At 42.4% G+C, this 11,933-nt stretch overlaps 1 protein-coding gene across 1 annotated transcript in view; it reads right to left on the bottom strand.

Annotated features, from left to right (window-relative positions):
* SLC16A12 (solute carrier family 16 member 12) overlaps positions 1–10,268 on the bottom strand; it is a 201,686-nt gene extending 191,418 nt beyond the window's left edge. Inside the window, exon 1 of the mRNA XM_056529231.1 lies at positions 10,220–10,268. The gene's annotated coding sequence lies outside the window, so the exon portion shown is untranslated. The remainder of the gene's footprint in view (positions 1–10,219) is intronic.
* Between the last annotated feature and the right edge of the window lie 1,665 nt (positions 10,269–11,933).

Here is an 11,933-nt window from a genome sequence, read left to right on the forward strand (position 1 = left end):
TTGTGCGGCATAGACACTTCATACCATGTGGTCAGACTAGGTGCATGAATGTGATCCAAATGATAAATTGATGACCACTACAAAAAAAATAAAAACTTCTATTGTACACACAAATGCAATGGTGAGTAAATATTTTCTCTATGTGAATGTCCCAATACAGCTTGCTGCAACTTTTTTGCGACAAATTTACACTCAAAGAAAAGAGTAAACACCCTGATAAATGTCTCCCATCTTACTATGAATTTCTGCAAGTTTATTTCAGATACAGTAGCAGAAATTAACTCAAAATTAGATATATTTTTTAATCACCAGAGTTATTCTCAATAAAAGTCACACATCGTAGATTACTAAAAAAAAAAAAAATAAAATAAACATGTTGGGTCTTTAAGCAACATTGCTGAGTCCTCAGGGCATTTAAAGGTGAGAAGGAAAAATGCAAAAAAATAAATAAAATTGGCCCAGTCCTTAACCCCTTAAAGGGGTATTCCAGTTAATTTTTTTTATTTTTTTATTATTTGACTGTGCTACAGGGGCTGTAAAGTTAATGTAGTTCATAATATAGTGTCTGTGTGTGTGACGATGGTCTTCCAATTCTTCTGTTCGCCCCAATATTTATTTTTTAACAGCATACAAGATTACTCAGATCTCGAGTTTTCCAAGGTTGCAGTGCATCGAGACATGATATCACTAGTCAGGTGTTCAAAGGGAGCCTGTCCTGCTTCAATGAGTGGAGCAATCACTGGGTGGGGAGAGATCATTTTGCAACAGATGTAGGCACCCTGGTTAGAAAACACTGACTGGTCTTTTGAATGGAATGCAACTCATTTGTGTTTCAATGGGTGGGGTGGCTGATGTGTGGGAGGGAGAAAAGTGACCTCACACTTACAAGCAAGAAACTACAGTCATGGCCGTAAATGTTGGCACCCCTGAAAATGAAGTATTTCCCACAGAAAAGGATTGCAGTAACACATGTTTTGCTATACATATGTTTATTCCCTTTGTGTGCATTGGAACTAAACCAAAAAAGGAAGGGAAAAAAAGCTAATTGGACGTAATGTCACACCAAACTCCAAAAATGGTCTGGACCCTTTGGAAAAAAAATAACTGAAATCAGTTGCTTCCTATAACCATCAATACGCTTCTTACACCTCTCAGCCGGAATGTTGGACCACTCTTCCTTTGCAAACTGCTCCAGGTCTCTCTTATTGGAAGGGTGCCGTTTCCCAACAGCAATTTTAAGATCTCTCCACAGGTGTTCAATGGGATTTAGATCTGGACTCATTGCTGGCCACTACAGAACTCTCCAGCACTTTGTTGCCATCCATTTCTGGTTGCTTTTTGACGTATGTTTGGGGTCACTGTCCGGACGCAAACCCAGCTTTCTGACACTGGGCTGTACAGTGTGACCAAAAATCTGATGGTAATCCTCAGATTTCATGATGCCTTGCACACATTCATGGCACCCAGTACCAGAGGCAGCGAAACAACCCCAAAACATCATTGAACCGCCACCATATTTCACTGTAGGTACTGTGTTCTTTTCTTTGTAAGCCTTGTTCTGTTTTCGGTAAACAGTAGAATGATGCGTTTTATCAAAAATCTCTATCTTGGTCTTATCTGTCCACAAGACATATTCCCAGAAGGATTTTTGGCTTACTCAAGTTCATTTTGGCAAAATGTAGTCTTGCATCTTAATGTCTCTGTGTCAGCAGTGGGGTCCTCCTGGGTCTTCTTCCATAGCGTTTCATTTCTTTTAAATGTCGACGGATAGTTTGAGCTGACACTGATGCTCCCTGAGCCTGCAGGACAGCTTAAATATCTTTGGAACTTGTTTGGGGCTGCTTATCCACCATCCAGACTATCCTGCGTTGACACCTTTCATCAATTTTTCTCTTCTGTCCACGCCCAGGGAGATTAGCTACAGGGTCATGGGTTGCAAACTTCTTGATAATGTTGTAAACTGTGGACAAAGGCAAATCTAGATCTCTGGAAATGGACTTGTAACCTTAAGATTGTTGATATTTTTTCAGTTTTGGTTCTCAAGTCCTCAGAAAGATCTCTTCTCTTTCTGTTGTCCAGGCTTAGTGTGGCGCACACACAGACACACAATGCAAACACTAAGTTAACTTATTTCCTTTTTATCTGCTTTTAGGTGTGATTTTTATATTGCCCACAACTGTTACTTGCCCCAGGTAAGTTTAAAGGAGCATCACATGCTTGAAACAATCTTATTTTTCCACATTTTTCAACAATTGGGTGCCAATAATTTTGTCCAGCCCATTTTTGGAGTTTGGTGTGACATTATGTCCAATTTGGTTTTTTTCCTACCTTTTTTGGTTTAGTGCCAATAAACAGAGGGAATAAACATGTGTATAGCAAAACATGTGTTACTGCCATCCTTTTCTGTGAGAAATACTTTTTTCTTGAAAAATGTCAGGGGCGCCAACATTTATGGCCCTGACTGTATGAGATTTGTTAAGGTAATCTCACAACATAGCCATTTAGCCCCAAGACAAGCACAGATTCTTCGTAAGCATGTCCATAACTGTCTGGCAGGTATGTACTAAAATCACCTTATGGTGGATAACCCCTTTAAGGGAAGGGAGATATCTGGCCAAATAAAAACTTAACTACATTACATATATATATATATATATATATATATATATATATATATATATACATACACAGGCAACCTAGCTGATTTGTTTAAAAATAGGATCCCCATGGCCCCCAGAGCTGCAGACTACAAAGACTATCATCTCCTATGCTTGTTTCCTATGTGAGCTGCAGAAGGAGCTGCATTCAGAGAGCTGAGCAAGTCACATGGTTAAATAAGTGATCACAATAGATGAGGGATTTTAGTGCAGCCTCAACCAGTCACCGTCCATCAAACCCTGAAGCACTCTCGGTTCTCTGAGAGTTGAGGCAAAGGGTGTAGCTACTGTATCTTCTGTCATCACGTGTGATAAGAACTACTGGACTTTCTGTATGCTTGGACATCTCTGCACACAGTGATACCACATATGTTTATTTTTGGGGGGTGATTTAAACTTTTATTTGAAGAAAGACTTTTTTTTACATTTTTGTATATTTTTTTTACTATTTTTCACAATCTTTTTAGTTGCCTTAGGGACTGTTGCATGCAGTCTTTTGATTACATTCACAGAACCAATCACAGTCTGCTGAGGCAGACAGGAAGGAGACAAGAAGGGACCCTTCGCCCATCCTCTCAGCTGACAGAGATGCCACAGTGGTCCTGATCAGCTTCACTGTGCTTACGGCACTTGAACTTCCGCAATTTAGATGCCTCAAGCATCTTTGATCATGGGATTTATATATTAAATACCAATCATCCCTGGTGTCTAGTGGTCCCATCTCCCCCCTCCCCACCTCCCTGAATGCAGTGTAATCATGGGGTACCAATGGGCTGTAATGCAATGTAGTGTAATAACATGGCTTATAATAGGCCCCTAATAAAAATTCAAATGACCCCCCTTTTCACATTTCTCACAAACAAAAAATATAAACAAAATAAAAAAGTTGTGTGATAAAGTCCTAAGTATTAAAAGATAATGTTATTGATCTTGCACAGTAAATGGTGAAAACAAAAATAAAATACACAGCTATATACTGTAAATTGGGCACCACTGTTATAGTACCGTATTTTTCGCCGTATAAGACGCACTTTTTCTTGGGGGGAAAAAGTCGGTGCGTCTTATACGGCGAATACACACCTATCTCGGCGGTCCCTGCGGCCATCAACGGCCGGGACCCTCGGCTAATACAGGACATCACCGATCGCGGTGATGCCCTGTATTAACCCTTCAGACGTGGCGATCAAAGCTGACTGCCGCGTCTGAAGGGAAAGTGACACTAACCCGGCTGTTCAGTCGGGCTGTTCGGGAACGCCGCGATTTCACCGCAGCGGTCCCGAACAGCCCGACTGAATAGCCGGGTTAGTGCTTACAGGACACCGGGAGGGACCTTACCTGCCTCCAAGGTGTCTTCTCCGTTCAGGGATCCCCTGTATGGCCGGCGCTCTCCTTCCTCGTCATCACGTCGTCCCGTACGTGCGTCGGCGTGCGTAGCGACGTGATGGCGGCGACGGAGAGCGAGGATACTCGGCCGGCAGCAGAGACGTTCCGGAGCGACGGCGACAGCGATGGAGCGACATCCAGGGCAGCGGTGACGGGTCCGGAGCGGCGGGGACACGTGAGTATTACCTCCTATGCAGTGGTCTTCAATCTGCGGACCTCCAGATGTTGCAAAACTACAACTCCCAGCATGCCCGGACAGCCAACGGCTGTCCGGGCATGCTGGGAGTTGTAGTTTTGCAACATCTGGAGGTCCGCAGATTGAAGACCACTATTAGGTTCAAAATCTTTATTTTTTTAGATTTTGCACCTATAAATTGGGCGCGTCTTATACGCCTGTGGGCCCTATAGGACGAAAAATACGGTACTTACACAACATTATAGAAATAACATGTAAGTTTTACTGTAAAGTGCATTGTGTTATACGAAAGCCCCAAAATCTTGAAGAATTGTATTATATTTTCAATTTCATTCTACATTTCTTTTCTTTTTCGTTTTTGTTTCCCAGTACACTTTATGATAAAATGAAAGGTGTCATTACAAATTACAATTGGTCACCAAACTACTTCAGCAATATGAGAAAAGCTATACAGTGGTCATATCTCATATCCACACCAAACACTTAAGACCAAAGTATAATAGGTAACAAATATTTAATCTTTATTGAATTTATCAAATAAAAGCAAGTAAAATACAAATAACATGAAAGGTAAGACTGTTTAGTACAGGAAGGTAGATAGCAAGGTGGGAGGACATATAATCATCAGGATAAAGTTATAAGGGTAAAACATACATAATGCAGGATGACACTCTCTCATGCACATGGAAAATAAAAGTACTCATACAGCAACACATGACTTGAGCATGATAGGAGAGAAAAAACGTAATACCAACTAAAATAGCAAGAATAGAGATATTAGTGAATGGTAATGCACCCTGCCTGAACTCCTCACCTCTGCCCCAACGCGTTTTCGCACCTGCTTCGTCAGGGGTCGAGTCTTGTGGCGCTCTCACTACCTATTTATACAATGGCTGACCAATCAGCTGTAATGTGGGATCCTCTAGATATGATGCACCTGAGCCTGCATGACGTATGGGTGAGACGTCACTTACCCTTTGTAGCGTTCTCCTTATTAGGAGATGATCGCGCCAGAGCATGAGGCTCCGTGCGCACAAAGCGACGGTCATGTGACAAGCCACATGACCAGACTCAGGAGTGTCTGCGCATAGAGCAATACCATCGCTCATAGCGCAGCATCATTACGGTCATGTGATGTGACTAAATAGGGGCGTGTGTACGCTGTGAAAGCATCGCCGCCATAGCAACAAGAGCAGCAGCAAAGGGCCGAACGCAATCGCGCATGCGCCAACAGTTTCACACAGTATAGAAGAACGAAGAAGAAAGAACAACACTGCCGTGAGAGTGAGTGACAGGTGAGAGGAAACAGCAAAGAGGTGACAGATGCAAATTACATAGTACACGTGAAACACACTTACCACCACCTGCACAGGACGGGGCAGGTGAGACGCATTTCGAGGTGGCAACCTCTTTCTCAGTGTGAATATATTCACACTGAGAAAGAGGATGCCACCTCGAAACGCATCTGTGCTCACTGGCTAATAAAGAAACCCTTCTTTTATCAATATTTGCTTGGTTCAATGTTTCCTGATGTGGATCGCGCCTGACACCCAGTAATTTTACCCTTTGACCTCCACTGCATACTTTGGTCCGGAGCAACCCCAGTTACCGATCACCGGGAGGCAGCACCACGGATCATTATCATCCTGTATGATTTTAAAGTTGTTGTGTCTTACTAAACACAACAACAGAAGGTGAGCAAACGAATTCACTGTTATTCAGTCTGCATCACCCTTATCCTACGGTACTACCCTATGGGAAGCTCTGCGCTCCTTTGTTTTTTTCTCCTTTAAGTTCTCACTATTTGTCTAATAAGAAACTTTTTAGGGTTTTGGCAAACATTTGAGTTATTTTTAAGGTTAACATAAGGCATAGGTAAATATAGCTTTGTTAGTGCTGTAAAACATAAACAAGACATATAAAGGTTTCTCTTGACTGAAACATTGAATAAAAATAATTAGAAAAGTAAAAAATCCAAATAAAAGCTCAGCAGATCAAATGGTTCTTCGCAATGGCCACCGTGTAATGATCTAGAGACCTTTCTAATCCCTACCCATATGTTCCATTCATTTCTATGAAACACCTGTGTATACTGGAGAGAGAGGTGAAGCCAGATGTCCTTGTCCTTTAACTATTAACCTGACAATGGTTGCTTACATACTCGGCTCCCCAAATATTGGCAGATGAGAACTACAGCAGGGCACAGCCCACATGTAGTGGATGTATACGTTTATTTCATCTGTACTTCATCACTTGACCCGACCCATAGCAGCCCAACCCCACTGAAGGTGACTGGACGTCGTCTGATGTTGTGTTTTGATACAATGATCAGGATGATGCGTAAGTAATTATTCAGAACTAGCAGCAAAATGGACAATTCACATGGGGCTCAGATTTACCAAACTTACTAATTCTTAAACAGTGTGAACAAGACAGTCTAAGAAGAGGCCACATTTATAAAAGTATATTAGGCTGTTTCATAAATTTGTTGCATTCTTTGACTGTCTATTCTAAGTTTAGACCAGCTGTTAGTTGCCTTAAACTGCACCAGAATTTTTGCACATTTTACACCTCACCCTCTTCCCGAAGCCACACCCATTTTGTCAGAGGCAGAGAAAATTGTCTAAAAACTGTCTAAGGCTACTTTCACACTGCCGATGTGCCCCGTGCAAAAACAGTCATTAGGCTCTTTTTTTTTTTTTTTACTTTAATGTCCATTATCGGGACAGGGCACAACGGGCAACAAGGGTTCCTGATGGATCCCATTGACTATAATGGGGTCCATCGGGCGCCGTTGTTTTTGCAATAGTAAATCAGCCCCCACATGTGTAGCCATCTTTACAAAATCATATGGAAGACTGTTTCTTTATCCTACAAGATTTTAATTCTCCATTAAAAATACCTATTGGGTGCCCCTTTCTCAGGAGGTAATAATAATTGGGTTTTGCAGGAGTATCCTGAGAAGAGGCAATGGAAGTGTGAGTAGTTGGAGACCTCCAGGACCATCATAGTCAGCAGAATGAAAAGGTTATTGAGCATGCTTGAGCAAGATGTACCCATAACTCCGTGTACACTGTACCTGACTGTGTCTGTGTCTGATACTGCAGCTCAAAACAATCAAGGCAAAAATAAGAGACTTACCAGCGTGAAACAGCTGTCCCCTCATCTTGCTGCACCCTCGTACTTTTCCACCTCCCTCTCCCTTGCTGTATATGATCCATGTTTTCATTTAAGGTAAAGAAGCTGTAAGACTACGTACTAGTGAGTGCTACAATCTATTCTTTTTGCTAATAATTTGTATATGGGACTGTCTCTTGATGTATGCACCTCCAAGGTAGCCAAAAAAAAAATGATGAATGGATCATTAAATGAATGTAAAGCTAATTTATACACAGCTCTGGGACCACCACTGATCATACATTGATGGCTTAGCCGAGTGATGTCATAATATGAGTCATAATGCGCTCAATTCAAGATTAGCTACAATTGAAGTAGAGGTCACTAACTTTTATAGCATATATAGTAACTTATCTTTATATTATGGGAGCAGTAAACTATAGCCAGGGCTGCCATCAGAAATTTTGGGGCCCCTTACACAGCTTGTAGTCTGCCCCCTCACTATGGCACAGGCTGGATTTTATCTTAGAATTGGGCTCAGGAACATCAAATAATACCTCCACTCCAAGACAACATATTAATTCTAAAGTGACTAAATAATACCACCATACTGTAAGGAAATAAAAGCCACTATACACAGACCAGTATCACTAATAACACCACTATACAAGGGACATATTATTCCGCCACACCGTGACCATTGACTAATACCGCTATATTGTTATTGAATAAAAACCACTATACAAAAGATCAATAACCCCAATATAGAAGTATATTTGAGTTGTACACAGGGGCTGCAGACCATATAAGTGACTACAGTTATATAATCACAGGAGGCGTCTTCTCTGATTGAAGTTATTCATGTTTTTCTTTCTTCTCCATCTGTCCTGGGTCATTATGAAGACGTCTCCCGGCCACAACTCGTCTCCAGCGAATCTGCCGGACAAACATTTTAGGCTTCTATCTACAGCACAATTCTCACCGCTATACAAACCCTAATATTTATTACACTGTCCCATATAGAAGTCCCTTCTGTGCACCTGTTTTATATTAGGCCCCAACATTGTCCTCATACATTATAATGCCCCCTCACATAGCCGCCATATATAATTACGAACCTCACATTGCCCCCATACATTATAATGCCACTGTACATTGCCCCCATGTATAATAATGCCCCCTTGCATTGCCCCATACATTATGCCACTGTACATTGCTCCCATACATAATGCCCTCTTGCATTGCCCCCATACATAATATTGCCCCCTCACATTGCCCTCATACATAATATTGCCCCATACATATTATTGCCCCCTCATATTGCCCCCATGCATAACATTGCCCCCATACATTGCTCTCATATATAATAATGCCCTCTTATATTGCCCCATACATTACTTTGTCCCCCACATGGTCCCCATACATAATAAGGCCCCCTCACATTGCTCATATACATAATAATGCCCCTTCACAAAAAAAACACAAAAACACCACTCACCTCTGCCTTATTTCCCTGCAGCTCCGCTTCTCTCTCAGCTTCCTGTGTGGAGAGCCTTTGCAGAGCCCCTGCCGCACAGGCTCCTTCCTGTCACATCAGCCGAAGCAGCCGAGCGCACGCTCAACGCTGTGTGCATCTTAAAGGTGCACTCAGTTGTTAAATTCGCAGTTGCTCGAGGATTTGGGACAGGTGTCCTGAATCCGTGGGTGCCACCCCCTTCTCCTGCTGGCCCATTCGCAGGAGGTGCGGTGGGGCCCGCAGGTGAAGGGTCCAGTTATGCACATGCAAGGACCGTTCTAGCACAGGTCCCAGCATGTGGCAACCCTAGGGCCCCAGGCCTCCCTGGGTGCCCGGGTTCCTTACTGGTGTACCGGCTGTACCCCCCTGATGGCAGCCCTGACTATAGCACAGATTATATGAAGCACAGCAGCACTAGACCTACTTTACTGTTATTTTAAACCAGCGTTCCACCAGATATCTAGAATATATAATGTGTTTGGGAACAAGTTAAAGGGGCTATCTATTCACTTTTAAAAATTCAGGATTGAATTTTTTGCAATGTTGCAATTGATAAGATTGTGTGTTCCTCAGCCTCAATGCAAGAAGAATAAATACATTAAAGGGGTTATCCAGGATAAGAAAAACATTGCTACTTGTATCCAAAAACAGCACCACTCCTATTTTCAAGTTGTGTTTGGTATTACACCTCAGCTCTATTTACCTGGAACTGAGCTGCAATATCAAACTGAGGAGACTGTAGCACTGTTTTGGGGAAAAAAAGGAGCTATGTTTTTCTAATCATGGATAACCACTGAAAGGCCACTAGACATCTTATCCCCTATCCAAAGATGCGGGACCCCCTCGATCTCCCTGCTGCACCCGATGTTCGTTTAGAGCCCCGCTTGCCCCCTCAATGCAAGTCTATGTGTGGTGCACCACTATAGTGAGTAGTGGCAGGGCCACGGGTGTTGCAGTAAGTGGTGGGATCAGATGTTATTATCCACGGGGGTTGAATGGTATTAATCCTTATGTGTTTGTGATGCCAGTGTGGTTTTCCGGTTCCGGAACACCGCACGCCTGGATTCTCCGCTATCCCACAGGCTAGTAGTGAATAAAGAGTCCACAACCAGTTGCAGGTAAATGGAGGCTTTACTGAATCGAAGACAGGTGTAATTATCTTTACAGCTATGGCCAGATTGTCCCAGAGGTATGACCAGTACTCAGAGGACCTTGCAGCTTGCTGGACCAATACTTGTAATAAGCTTGACTTTAACTTGTACTTTAGACTTGACTGTTATTAGACTGGACTTGACTATGTGCAGGACTTGACTAACTTCAGTGACAGAAGACATAGACTTGTAGACTTACTGGAGAGTTGTAGCTTTGTGGAACTCCAGATGCTGAACATTGTCCTGAGATTCTCTGGTAGCTGCCTCAGCAAAGGCTTTGATGGTACAAGAGCTGCTTACAGCATGGGAGCTGGCAGCTAACAGAGTGAATTAAAGATGGCTGCCCCTTATATAGTGAGGGGGCTGGACTATAGCCCATTGGTCAAGCTGGGGGTCATAGGTTAACCCTGGTGATCTCTGGGATTACATGTTGCAACAAATCATATAACAGTATAACATGACATGTGATCAGCTTACTCACACAGGTCCTTGGAGTCCTCCAAAGGTCCTATATACTATCTATGGTCTTTAAGGTAACATACACCACACTTAATAAACTAGCAAGATAACAAAAGAAGTCCCTGCAGGGAAGCCTACAGGTCTCTGAGGGACTCAACCTGACAGGGCCTACAAGTAATACAGGACTATGAACCTGTAGTGGGACACCAAATATGGTGACTTGCATTAAGGGGGCATGCCTGTGACATCACGTGCACCGGATGTCTGGGGTGCCGCAGCCGAGTTCGCGGGTTTCCCCAGTGGCCGGACCCCGGCGATCAGACATCTTATCCCCTATCCTTTGGATAGGGATAAGATGTCTAGGGGTGAAGGACCCCTTTAAAGGTATTATTCTCCTTGCAGAGATCTAGGATAGCTCAAATGCCTCCGAGTCAGTGCCCCCCAGGTAAATTATTTATTCTGTAACACTACAGTGGCAACTACATGCCCACAACTTCTCAACATAATTGTGAAATTAAAGTGCTCCCACTTATCTGGGATCAAGGCAAGTCAATGACATGACATGGAATGACCCTATGGAAAGAATGCTACACATGCCATACATTTATTGCTGTAAACAAAAACCAGTGGTGCAATATAACACCTTGAGGTAAATTAGATGTAATTTGTGAGAATTGTATTTACCGGTCAATACTGAGTCTTCCAGGTCTTCATTATTTCTGTAACCACAACAAAAGACTGGATTGTCCTCCAGGTGTAGCCGTGTCGGCTTCCTATTGCATTGATCTCTTTGCCTCTAGAGACATAGCAGACTTGTTTTTGACAGGTATTAAATTAACAGGACTCATTCATACCAGGATTTTTTTATTTTTTTTTAGTAAAAACATTATTCAGATATTACATGTGACTAAATAGGAAAATACAATTTTTTGTATATGTTTATGTTGCTTTAGATGATCCTGAAGCTCTGGGTGTATTTTTATGTGGCATTGCTTTCCAAGGTAAAACACATAATAATAAAAAAAAGTATGTAAAAACATGCATTCTTTTAACATGCAGAAACATGCATTTCTATTTAAGTCTATGTGTATCATGATGACACATCGTCATGCAGGATTCTCACCAGTGCGTACTTATCAGATCAGCAGATTCTTGTCATTTGGGTGCATTATAACATTTATAGGATGATGCTGCATTACCTTGCACAGCCCCCATTAAAGGAAGGCGAATGCAGGTACAGAGAAAATGTAACAGAAGAGACTGCAGCGGTCACCTGAGCACCACAACCCCTTCAAAAAGATGATCGGGGGGAGTCAGGCCCAACCCACCTAATATTGCGCTGCAAATCAAAGTGTAATACAAATCGGAACTTTGTATTTTCCTAGTAAAACTAGCATCTGGATGTCCTGAAAGCACTTGAATGCTAAGGATACAAACTGGTGAAGTGGCATTAC

This window comes from Hyla sarda, chromosome 7 (genome assembly GCF_029499605.1).
Source record: "Hyla sarda isolate aHylSar1 chromosome 7, aHylSar1.hap1, whole genome shotgun sequence".
NCBI classification, from domain to species: Eukaryota; Metazoa; Chordata; class Amphibia; order Anura; family Hylidae; genus Hyla; species Hyla sarda.